The 12,089-nt window shown below is 56.3% G+C and overlaps 1 protein-coding gene across 1 annotated transcript in view; it reads left to right on the forward strand.

Moving 5' to 3' along the window:
- Positions 1-12,089, forward strand: part of LOC103262115 (junctophilin-3) — a 94,761-nt gene that overhangs the window by 1,920 nt on the left and 80,752 nt on the right. The gene's annotated exons all lie outside the window — the stretch shown is intronic.

The following is a 12,089-nucleotide window of genomic DNA, read 5'->3' on the forward strand; positions in this document are numbered from 1 at the left end:
GTTTTCCTGCGGTGCCCAAGGGCCTTCCCAGTCCTGAACCAACCCGAGGGAAGGGAGTGATGGGGAGCGCCAGGGGCGGGGGATGCCAGCCTGAACCACAACAGCCAGGCAATAAACTTCTAGGTGGTTGGATGTGGCTCTCCGGGACGCAGGCGGCTGGAGGGGAGGGAGGGAGGGAGGCCCATCTGCTGAGCGAGAGCCCGGAATCTCGCCTTCCAGTGGCTGAATCATTTCCACCGTTGTTGGTTCAGGGAATGGTTCTGAGATGCCACCACATTCGGGGCTGAGCCGGGGCCGGAAGCCGGGCAGCTGCCTGCCAGCTGGGGGATGGCTTCCGTGCTGGGGGCCTCGTCGGCCCTGCAGCTGCCCCTGTCCGGATACTCCAGTGTCCACTTCTCGGTGCGTCGGACATGCATGGAGCCGGTACGGTTCCCGGAAACCAGACCCCGAACAAACCCACTCTCCAGGCCCCCCACCCCTGTCCCCGGCAGGAGCGCATCCTCCAAAGGGGCTCTGTGCCTCCTCTGAAGGGGTTCCGTGCCTCCCCTGGGGCGGCAGGGCTGTTTTCCAGGCATGGATGCCGGGGAAGGGAGTAAGATGCAGAGATGACTTGTGCTTCTGCCAGGAATAAAAATCATGAGCGGACGTGTGGCCTCGTCCTCCCGCCCGCCCGCTCCCTGCCTCCGAGCCCTGCGGAGAAGGCTCAGAACACCTGCTCCCCGGCCGCGTCCGGGAGAGATGGGGGGCTGGAGAGTAATTATTATTTTGGCTTATGCAACTGAAAAGCAGGGTTCGTTATTACCCGAAGAGGAGGAGGAGTCTGGGGCAGTTAATTATATAATGCTCCCGCCTGCCAGCGCCGTGCCCAGCCCCATCTCAGGCAGCCTTTTCTGTGCAGTTGTTTTCATGGAGCAGGTTGGAGAGCCTCCCTGACCCTGGGGCACCCGGGGCCGGGCGGGAGCAGACGGTCCTCCCTAGGTTCCAGGCCGTGGGCCTGTGTGTGCGTGTGTGCACGCCCAGGCACAGTGAGGCCCAGGCAGCAGATGTAGGTGGCCAAGGCGGGTGGCAGGCAGCCTGGCGCTCCCAGTTGGGCTGTTTGGGAGCCCAGGGACAGTGGTCGTCCCCGGGGCTCTGGCTGGGCTGCTCTGCAGAGCCATCCCCGGAGGGGCTCCCAGCTCAGCTGTCCCCGGAAAGCCTGCAGGCTGGGCTCAATGGGCTATGGGAGCGGAGGGTCCAGGGCTCGTGCTGTCTCTGTTACCTTTGCCGTGGGAGTAGAGGGCCTGGGGCTCGTGTGGTCTCTGCTGTGGGAGGAGAGGACCCAGAGCTGGGGTGGTCTCTGCCGTGGGAGGAGAGGGCCCAGGGTCTGTATGGTCTCTGCCACGGGAGGACAGGCTCCAGGGCCTTTGTGGCTTCTACCACGGGAGGAGAAGGATCCAGGCTCCTGGTGTCTCCAAGACTCCTGAGGTCCCAAGAATGTAGGGGAAGGAGGTGGAGGTGAAGCTGCCCCATCTGCCCACCCTCCCCAGGTAACTCCTGGGTCAGGGAGCTCTGTCCTTCTCTCAGCCCGTATTTCTTGGGGGCTTCCTGAGGGTCTGGAGTCCCGGGCCCTGGGAACACAGCAGTGAGCCACGCAGACAAGAATCCTGACCCTCATGGTGCTTATGTTTAAGGGAGAAGGGTGGTGATGAGGCTGTGGCATGTGGGAAGGGGGCCTGCGTCCACGCTGGCTGCCGTGCGTCTGGATCTGGTGTGTTGACGGCCCTCCCTGTGGACCAACCCCCTCAAGCTCCTCTGCCTACCACCCAGTCAGTTCCCCTCAGAGTACTGCTTGGTGGGGTCCATTTTACAGATGAGGCCAGTGAGGCCAGGGGGCCATGGGAGCCAGGAGTCCAGGGCCCCAGCCCCTCTGGCCCGAGTCCCCCGGATCTGCATGCCGCAGCCTGAAAGCGCAGGTTGTTCACCTCTCTCGGGGATGGTGGTTCTCAGCTCTCCCACAGGCCAGCCATGCAGGCACACAGGCACAGGGCTTCGGGCCAGCTCTCCCTCTGGGTCAGGGATGTGTCAGGACAGAAAATTGAGCTGACCTGTCTAGCCTGGGCTCGTCAGGCCCGATGCTCAGGGCCATTCTTCTGGAGTGCTCCCAGATTTTCTTAGGAAGGAGGTGACAGCTGAGGGCACGTGTCCTCGGGCAGCTGTGGAGGGAGCCCACAGGGCATGGTGACCCACCAGGACCCACAGGGGCCTCCATGCCTCCTCTCAGGTCAACAGGCCAGCAAGGAGGGGCCATGTGGGCAAGGGCAGGCTGGGCCATCATGAGCTGATGGCCCTGGCCCCAGCCCCATGCTTCTTGTACACATGACATGGAAGCATCCGGCAGTTTCTGGTGCAGCCCCCAAACCCGAGCCCCTCTGCCCGGCTGACTTGGGGGATCAGCAATTTGCGTGACCCATGCTCCTGGCGAGTGTGTTCTTCCTTTAGCTGGGATCAGTGTGGAATCCATCTCAACTGTGGACACCTCCGCCAGCACCACCAACCTCAGGTGCAAGTGGGCATGGCTCGTTGATGGGTGCCAAGCCCAGGGGCATGGGGTGGCCAGAGTGTGCCCTGGGTGAGTTGACAGCCTGGGCATGAATCCCGGTCCTGCCACAGCCCTGCTCTGTGACTTTGGACAAGTTACTTAACCTCTCTGCACTTGTTTCTTCATCTTTGCAAACGGCTGATGAGCCTGTAAAGTCGGTGAGGATGAAGGAAGGAATTTGTGACCGTGTCAGGAACCCTGTAGGCATTTGTTAGGATGTGTCGTTATTTTTATTATTTCAGTTCACAGGCCGTGAACGTCATGTGTGAACGTCATGTGTTGTTAGAGTCGTTGGCCAGGCAGGATGGTGGTGACGGTGAGACGGAGACTGAATGGCGGCGCTGGACGTGTGTGCCAGAAGTGTGGAGTGTGGACTGTGTTCGTGGAGTCACAGCACTTACACCTAGGCCTCTTGAGGCTGGCCTCCTCATCCTTCCCATCTTGTGCTGTGGGAAGCGGAGGCAGTTATCGGGTGCGCTCTGGGCGGAGCTGGGTCCATGCTCAGGGTGGGGCTTGCCGTGCGGACTCCTCTCTCTGGACTCCCTCGTGCAGACCCGTCCTTCCTGCCTCTCCTTCGACTGTCTCTTCTGCTGGGTCCCGCCACTTGAGCTCTGGGCTGTTGCATGTGTGCGCACACAGGCCCCACCCCGCCCGAGACCCACCGCCGCCGGCTGCACTCCGCGGACTCGGCACCGGCAGGTGTTTCTCCCGGGCTGCCATGTCCACGGAACCTCTCCGACCGAGAGCTCCCCCCTCGCACACTCTCCCACACCCCGAGAGATGTGAGTCATCGCCTGTGGCCTCCCCCTACACTCGGCCCGTTCACCGGCCCAGATTCTCAACCCACACGCATCACACACACCCACAGCCGGGGCCGCTCAGCCGCGCCTGCGTGCAACGCACCCTACACCTGCCTCTCCCAGACGTCTTCCACGCCATCCCCACACACGACTGCTGCGCTCTCCTGGCCGTGCCTGCTCCCCACGTGCCCAGGACCCCGACTCTGCTGTCCTTGTCAGCGGGACATGCCGGGGACAGATGTGGTGTGTGCTCTGTGTCCATGTTAGACACACGTCCATGCTGTTAGTATCCCTTTTCAAGGGCGGGGGGAAAGCCTCATCGAAACAAAATAAACTACCACTGGGCACAGTTTTGGTGCTTGGCTCTGAATTTGCGACGAGTAAATTCTTTTTAGAATAATTGCCCAGGCATGGGGCGGGGGAAGGGAGGAGCTGGCAGCCTGGGGAGCTCGGGCCAATAGGAGCTCATTTCAGACACAAAAAGATTTGCTTGGAGATGCTGCTGGCTGCTGAGGGAGGTGCCAGGCCCTGTAAGGTGCTTGGAGAAGGAACAGCAGGCTGCATGCTGAGTTGCAGTTACAGCCCAGGAGGAAGGGTGCTGAGTGGCCCTTTCTGTTCAGAGGTCTCTGGGTGCCACAGCCAGCTGGAGCGGTCATAGGGCAGCCCAGCTGATGCCAGGAAGGGCTGCTGCTGACCCAAGGAGAGAGCACACACTGACACCTTCCTCGCTGGGGACCCTCAGTTGGAGAGAGGAAGGTGGAGGTGGGAATTGGGTGCGGGTAGTGGGGAGGCAGGAACTTCTGCTGTCTTTCTCCAAGACTTTTTCTTCTTCAGGTTTCCCCCAGGCTGCCACAAGTGTAAATATGACTAGTTCTTAACTAGTAGCTAATACTTTTGCATGTGATGCTCTCTGTGTCCTTAAGTGACAAAAAGATGTTGAGATGTGTGAGCGTAGAAGACAAGTGCTGTTGGTGTAAGTTGTCCACAGGGTCCGTCCCCCCTCAGGTCCGCTGCATCTCTGATTGGTGGTCTCCTGGCTGGGAGAGGCCACTTGGTAGATGGAACCACCGCTACACCCGGCCCTGGCTTCCATGCACTGAAGAGAGGCCAGGCGGCCTCTTCAGAACCTTGGAGAGCGACCCGTTGCTGCGGGTGGCCTGGGAGGCAGGGCGGGGCTGCTGGGCTCGCCGTCCCTCTTGGCCACTTCTCTGCGCCAGTGACTGCCCAGCCAGGTCCCTCCCACAGGCGCGGCCATTGGAAGTGTGCCTGGCCCCGCCCTGCCACTGTGTGGGTTCCGCACTCCAAGAAATGCCACCACTTGGGTGCTCGCCTGTTTTTCACCTCCACACTGTCAATCTTTTCTGAAAAAGCTGAGTGCCTTCTGGGGTCATATCAGCTCCTGGTCACGAGAGGGAGTGGCCCTCTTGGGGCGAGGCCTGTGTTTCCTGTTCCCCTGAAGTGTGGTGGGATCACGAGTGCACCGCCCAAGGCAGGCAGAAGGGTAACTCTGTTTGTAGCAGCCACCAGAAGTGTTTTGCCACCGTCCTCTTTAAATCGACATCTACGGGGGAATCCTGTAGACCTGCCCTCCCCAATGCAGTGGCCACTGGCCACGGATGGGTATTTGAATTTAAAGTTAATTTTTTTTGAGTCGGGATCACAGTATGTCACCCAGGTGTAGCAGCATGATCATGGTTCACCACAGCCTCGATCTCCTGGACTCAGGTGATTCACCTGTCTCAGCCTCCCAAGAAGCTGGGATCACAGGCACGCAACACTGTGCCTGGCTAATTTTTATTTTTATTGTTTATAAAAACGAGGTCTCGGTATGTTGCCCAGGCTGGTCTTGAACTCCTGGGCTCAGGCAGTCCTGTCACCTCTGCCTTCCAAAGTGCTGTGATGACAGGCATGAACCACCACACCTGGCCTAAATTAATTAAAATGAAATAAAATGTAAACATCTCCTTGGTTGCACCAGCAGCATTTCAGGTGCTCAGTGGTCACATAGGATTAGTGGCCTCTATGTTGGACAGGGCAGAGCTGGAACATTCCGGTGTTGCAGAGAGCTCTGTTGGCCGGCTGGGGTGTCAGCTTCACATGGGAATGGAAGTGTGTCCATACTAGTCACTGCCGTGTGCCCGGTACCTACACAGTGCTGGCACCTAGCCGTCACTCAGTAAGTGTATCTGTGGAAAGAATGAGCTGTGCAGATGAATGCATGGTATTCGGTCATCTCATTCACCATGCCATGTCACGTGCCCACTTCCTCACAGGAACTTAGAACTGGACATAGATGGTTAAGGGGAAGTTTTTCCCCAAGGCCCTGGTGTCAGCAGCTCAGCCTCACGTTAAAACCGTCTTTGGCCAGGCATGGTGGCTCACGCTTGTCATCCCAGCACTTTGGGAGGCTAAGGCTAAAGGATTGCCCAAGCCCACAGGTTCAAGACCGGCCTGGGCAACTTGGTGAGTTGTATCTACGATAAATCAAAAAATTAGCCCGGTGTGGTAGCACATGCCTACAGTTCCAGCTACTTGGAAGGCTGAGGCAGAAGGATCACCTGAGCCCAGCAGGTTGGGGCTGCAGTGGTTGTGAGCATGACACTGTACTCCAGCCTGGTGACAGAGTGAGACTCCAACTGAAAAAAGCAAAACAAAACAGAACTATCTTTGGCTGGGCATGGTGGCTCACTCTTGTCATCCCAGGACTTTGGGAGTCAGATGAAGGAGGATTGCTTGAGCCCAGGAGTTTGAGACCAACCTGGGCAACATAGCAAGACTTTGTCTCTACAAAACACACACACACACACACACACACACACACACACACACACATACACACTGTCCTTAATGCATCCATGTTCTGATTCCCAGATCAGTTTTGTTTTGTGGTGGGCTCTGTTGCTTGTGAGCCCTCCAGGATTTCCTGTGAGGAAGATGGTGGTGCCGAGCACAGGCCATGTGGGGTGATGACGTCCTTATGATGAGACATAGCCCCAGGCCTGGAGGCATTTTTGTACCCCGACTGAGTGAGTCGCGTTCATTGCCAAGTGCTAGAAAAATCAGGAGAATGCCTTCTCTCCTCTTCCTCTGTCTCCTCACTGCCACCTTGTCGTCGACTGGGTTCATTCAGCTATGGAGAGGCATGTGCTAAGCTCAGACTGCATCCCAGGCATGATGGTACATTGGCCATGCCCGCAGCACATGGAGGGTGGGGACGTAGTAGACCAGGAGAAAGCAATAAGCATATATAAGAGAGAAGCCGGGTGAGGCGGCTCACACCTGCCATCCCAGCACTTTGGGTGGCCAAGGTGGGAAGATCGCTTGAGCATGGGAGTTTGAAACCAGCCTGGGCAACATAGTGAGACCTCATCTCTACAATAAATAAAAAATGAGCTAGGCATGGTGGTGCACACTTGTAGTCCCAGCTACTCGGGAGGCTGAGATGGAAGTTTCTTTTGCCTGAGCCCAGGAGGTCGAGGCTGCGGTGAACCATGATGGGGTCACTGCCCTGCAGCCTGGTTGAGAGTGAGGCCCTGACTCAAAATAAAATAAATAAAATAAAATAATGCAAGAAGTAAGGTGCCATGACTACTACCAAAAAGAAGAAGCAGTCTGGATTGGGATGCAAAATGAAACTGTAAAATAATGACAGGATTCTTACACTGGCTGGGAGCCTCAGGATGGACCTCGGGAGGGAAGGGAGGTTATGCGTGCCCTTGAAGGAGCAGCCAGGGATCTCTGGGGAAAGGGCTTGAGCTGAGTCTGCAGGTTGCGGGTGACCCTTGTCCCGAGATTCAGGGCACTGACCTTGTCGGTGGTGAATCCTCCCTTGGCCTCAATTTCCCCATCTCTGTGATGGAGTTACAACTCTCCTCATCAAGTGCCATCTCCTGCTTTCTGGGAATGTCGCAGGGGTTATGCTAGATCCAGGAGGATTCCTGGTGTGGACAGTTTCCAGAAGCCCCAAGAGTGAGTGGGCCTCTCTGCTGTCAAGGTGGTCAGGGCGTGGGCCCACCGCTGACTGCGACTCCACCAGTGCCTCTCCCACTTGAGTGTATTTGAGAATCGCCCAAAAGGTGGGACAGGACACAGGTTGCCGGCCCCACCCTGAATCTCTGGGCCTGGGAAGGCACCCGAGAATTTATCTTTCTTATTTGTATAGGCATATGCCACCATATCTGGCTTTTTTTTTTTTAATGCACTATATAATGTCATGAGCCACTTCACCCAGAGTTTAAAATGCTCCTCCTGCAGCTGTGATTCTCAGCCCTGCCTGCTTTTACCAAATACCCAGCCTGGGACTCCCCCCTCCAAGGGTCTGGTGTCAGTAGTCTCAGATGGAGCTCAGGTCAGTTATCAGAGTTCTCTGAGTGACTCCTTCATGCTCAGGTCTGGTGGTACTCAACCTGAATGGAGCCTCAGAATCACCTGGAGAGTTCAAAACAGAATCCTGGCAGGGCACAGTGGCTCACACCTATAATCCCAGCACTTTGGGAGGCTGAGATGAGAGGGATTGCCTGAGTCTGCAGGTGTTCAAGACCAGCCTGGAGCCGGGCTCGGTGGCTCAGCCTGTGATCCCGCACCTTTGGGAGGCTGAGGTGAGTGGATTGCCTGAGCCCGCGGGTTCGAGACCCACCTGGGCAGCGAGACCTCATCTCTACAATAAAAAAAAAAAAAAAAAAAAAAAAAATCAGCCGGGTGTGGTAGCGCATGCCTGTAATTCCTGCTACTTGGAAGGCTGAGGAGGAAGGATCGCTGGAGTCCAGCAGGTGAGGCTGCGGTGGCCAGAAGCGGCCACTGTACTCCAGTCTGGGCGACTGAGTGAGACTCCAACTCAAAATAAATAAGTAAATAAAAAAGACCACCCTGGGCAACTTGGCGAGACTTCATCTCTAAAATAAATAAAAAATTAGGTCAGACTCGGTGGCTCAGCCTGCAATCCCAGCCCTTTGGGAGACTGAGGCAAGTGGATTGCCTGAGCCCGTGGGTTCGAGACCTGCCTGGGCAACTTAGCGAGACCTTGTGTCTACAATAAATCAAAAATGAACTGGGCATGGTAGCACGTGCCTGTAGTTCCAGCTACTTGGAAGGCTGAGGCAGAAGGATTGCCGGAGCCCAGCAGGTTGAGGCTGCAGTGGCCGGGAGCGTGCCACTGCACTCCAGTCTGGTGACAGAGTGAGACTCCAACTCAAAAAAATAAATTAGCTTAGCAGGGTGGTAAGTGCCTGTAGTCCCAGCTACTTGGAAGGCTGAGGTAGAAGGATCGCCTGAGCCCAGTAGGTTGAGGCTGAGGTGGCCGTGAGCAGTGTGCAACTGCACTCCAGTCTGGATGTCAGAGTGAGACTCCAACTCAAAAAATATATATAGATATTTGATCTGTGGTCAGTTGAATCCACAGAGGTGGAAACTGAAGATGGAAAGTCAGCTATATGTGATAACCTAGAATTGCAAAGCAGGGAATTATTTTGCAAGAAAGTCACTTTTTTTTTAAACATCTACTCTGTTCCAAGTAGTGTGCTGGGCATTTTATCATAGATGTTGTTTCCTTTATTCCTTAAAACAGTGCCTTAGCTGGGTGCAGTGGCTCACGACTGTCATCCCAGCACTTTGGGAGGCAGAAGCGAGGGGATTGCCTGAGCCCAGGGGTTTGAGACCAGCCTGGGCAACTTAGCAAAACCTCGTCTCTACAGTCTGTACAATAAATCAAAAAATTAGCTGGGCGTGTTGGCTTGTGCCTGTAGTTCCAGTTACTTAGAAGGCTGAGGCAGGAGGATGGCCTGAGTCCAGCAGGTCAAGACTGCAGTGACCATGAGCGTGTTGCTGCACTCCAGTCTGGGCGACAGAGTGAGACTCCAACTCAAAACAAAACAATAAAACAGTGCCTTGAGATAAGACACACTGCTCCCACTTAATAGATGGGGAAGATGAGGCTCACAGGCCTCCGTGGTTTGCTGCGGTCACACGGCAGGGGGCAGCGGGGCGCCACTGGCTGCAGGGGATCTCCAGCACCCCAGATGCCGTCTCCTGACACAGCTATCATTTCAGCCACTGCTTGTCCTGAGAGTGAGGGTGTTGCCCATGGTCTCATGGGAAAGCAGAGGCAGGGAGGCCTTTGTGAACCTCCGTCCAGGAGTCCCCCGACCTGTGGGTCCCCCGGCCCCCTGAGAGTACAACCCAGCTCTGTGTCCTCCCAGGGTGGAGGCAGGTTCCTGCACGCACATGGGGTGGCACTTCCGGAGCATGCAGGCGCTCTGGGGCCTGTCCGTGGTCTCCCAGGACACATTGATCTCATTTGCACAGGGAGGGGGTGAGTAGGTGGGGCCGGCCGGTTAGTGCAGGCCTGTGCATGGGAAGCAGAACTGCAGTTGTGTTGACCAGGGCAGGTCCATCTTTCCTGGTCTCTCTGCCTCCGTGAGGCTTCCTGTTCCCTGCAGGCAGCCCCGGGCGCCCTCCGGGTCTGCCCTCCACGCAGCGAGGAAGGCCTGGAACCTTCCTCACCCCACACCCTTTTCCCCAGCACAGCAAGGACTTGCCTGTCCAATGCCACAGCTCTTTCCTGCCCAGCAAGCCTTCACCCATTGCCGGGAGCTTCCAGGGCGTTCTTTTGCCTAGTCTTCTTGTGCAGAGAGCATGGCTCCCCATTTTACAGGTGGGAAACAGGCCCAGAGAGTCAGCAGAAGTGAGAGACACCGAAATGGGGACACAACATGTAGCCTCCAGTCTCAAGCCCTGTACACATCTGATCGCCTGACCCCAACTCCACAGAAGCGAGTCTGATGGGGCCACACAGCCAGGGTCCTTCTGATGCGGGTGGTCCTGGGCTGCCCCTCCAGAGGCCCCCACGGCTTCCCCATCTGCTTCTGGAGATGAGGAGTGAGGCAGAGCAAGGTGGAGGGGCAGTCTTGCTATAGGGGGACCCAGGAGGGCTCTTCCATGGGGAGGGGTCAGGCAGCTGGGAGCCCAGAGTCCAGGTGGGCGTGTCTTGTGGCCAGTGCCACACCCCATTGCAGATGCACTTGGGCGCTGGAGAGCTCAGCTGGCTGTGGATGCAGAGCCAAGAGCCTGTGAGCAGGGGCCATGTCGCTCCCCTGGGGACTCTCCAACAGCCCTGTGGTGGCCTGCTCCAGCTGTTTGCTTGTTGGTGAGTTCAGGGGCCTGGCTGCCTGGGTGGCTTTGGGACATGGTGTGCCATAGGGGAAAGCAATACTTAGGCTAGGTGGTGGCTCTCATCTGTCATCTCAGCACTTTGGAAGGCTGAGGCAGAAGGATCTCTTGAGCCCAGGAGTTTGAGACCAGCCCGGGCAACATAGAGACACCTCGTCTCTTCAAAAAAGAAAAAGAAAAATAGAAAAATTAGCAGGGTGTGGTGGTGCACGCCTGTAGTCCCAGCTACTCAAGAGGCTGAGGAGGGAGGATTGCTTGAGTCCCGGAGGTTGAGGATATGGTAAGCCAGGATCATTTCGCTGCACGCTGGCCTGGGTGACTGGGTGAATGCCCGACTCAAAAAGAAAGAAAGAAAAAAAATTGATCATTGCAACGTCCTTAGGCGCGGATAGTGTGGGTGTCCTGTGGGTTCCAGGTTAGGGTGTCCTGACTCTGGCCATGGGAGTATGGGCTCCTAGAGGGTCACAATCTTCCTCCTTGGCCTCCCTTGCCCTTGGCCTTCAGGCAGTAAGTGGAGGAAGGGAAGGCAGGTCTGCAGGACTCAGGGGGAGCTCAGGAAGTCACAGTGGATGGTGAATGAGCAATGACAGCTCAGCTCCGAGGGAATGAGGGCCGGGCCGGCATGCAGAGGCCAGAAGAAAGAGCCTGCAGAGGGGGAACAGTGCATGCAAAGGTTCAGGGGCTGAATGAGCATTTTGTTCACAGAACCCAAGGTGCACACACGTGGCTACCACAGAAACAGGGGAAGGGCTGAGGAGCCTGAGCACAGAGAGCTCCCAGGCCATGGGAGGGACTTTGGATTTTGTCCAGGGCTGAGAAGAGTACAGACCTATTTAAGCAGGACAGCAACGTGATCTGGCATTTGTGTTTTTTGTTTTGTTTTGAGTTGGAGTCTTACTACGTTGCCTGGTCTGGAGTGCAGTGACACGCTCATGGCTACCACGGCCTCGACCTGCTAGGCTCAGGTAACCCTTCCGCCTCAGCCTTCCAAGTAACTGGAACTACAGGGGCATGATCACGCCCAGCTAATCATTTGTGTTTTTGTAATTAATCTTTTTATGTTGAAATCATTGTGGACCCGCAGGCAGTTGTGAGAGACAGTACAGAGATCCTCTGCCCAGGCTCCGCAACATCTGCAAAACTGGCTACAGTGTCACAACCCAGACACTGACGCTGATGTAGTCGAGACCCAGAGTATCCATGCCCTGGGCTCTTGGCGTTCTTTGATAGCCACACCCACTTCTTCCCCTCCCCTCCTTAACCCCTGGAAACCTCCCAGACTGCTTCCATTTCTCTAGTTTTATCATATCGAGAACATTCTAAACGCGGAGCCAGGTGTAGCAGCTCATGCCTGAAGTCCCAGGGCTATGGGAGGCCAGAGCGGGAGAATTGCTAGAGGCTTGGAGTTTGAGACCAGCCTGGGCAACAAAGTGAGACTCCTCCTTTATGAAAAATAAAAGGAAAAATATCTGCCAGGCATGGTGGCATGTGCCTACAGTCCCAGCTACTCGGAGGCTGAGGCGGAAGGATCACCTGAGCCTAGGAGA

The sequence above is a fragment of the Carlito syrichta genome, unplaced genomic scaffold (assembly GCF_000164805.1).
Source record: "Carlito syrichta isolate Samal-C Ts95f unplaced genomic scaffold, Tarsius_syrichta-2.0.1 Scaffold304337, whole genome shotgun sequence".
Lineage (NCBI taxonomy): Eukaryota > Metazoa > Chordata > Mammalia > Primates > Tarsiidae > Carlito > Carlito syrichta.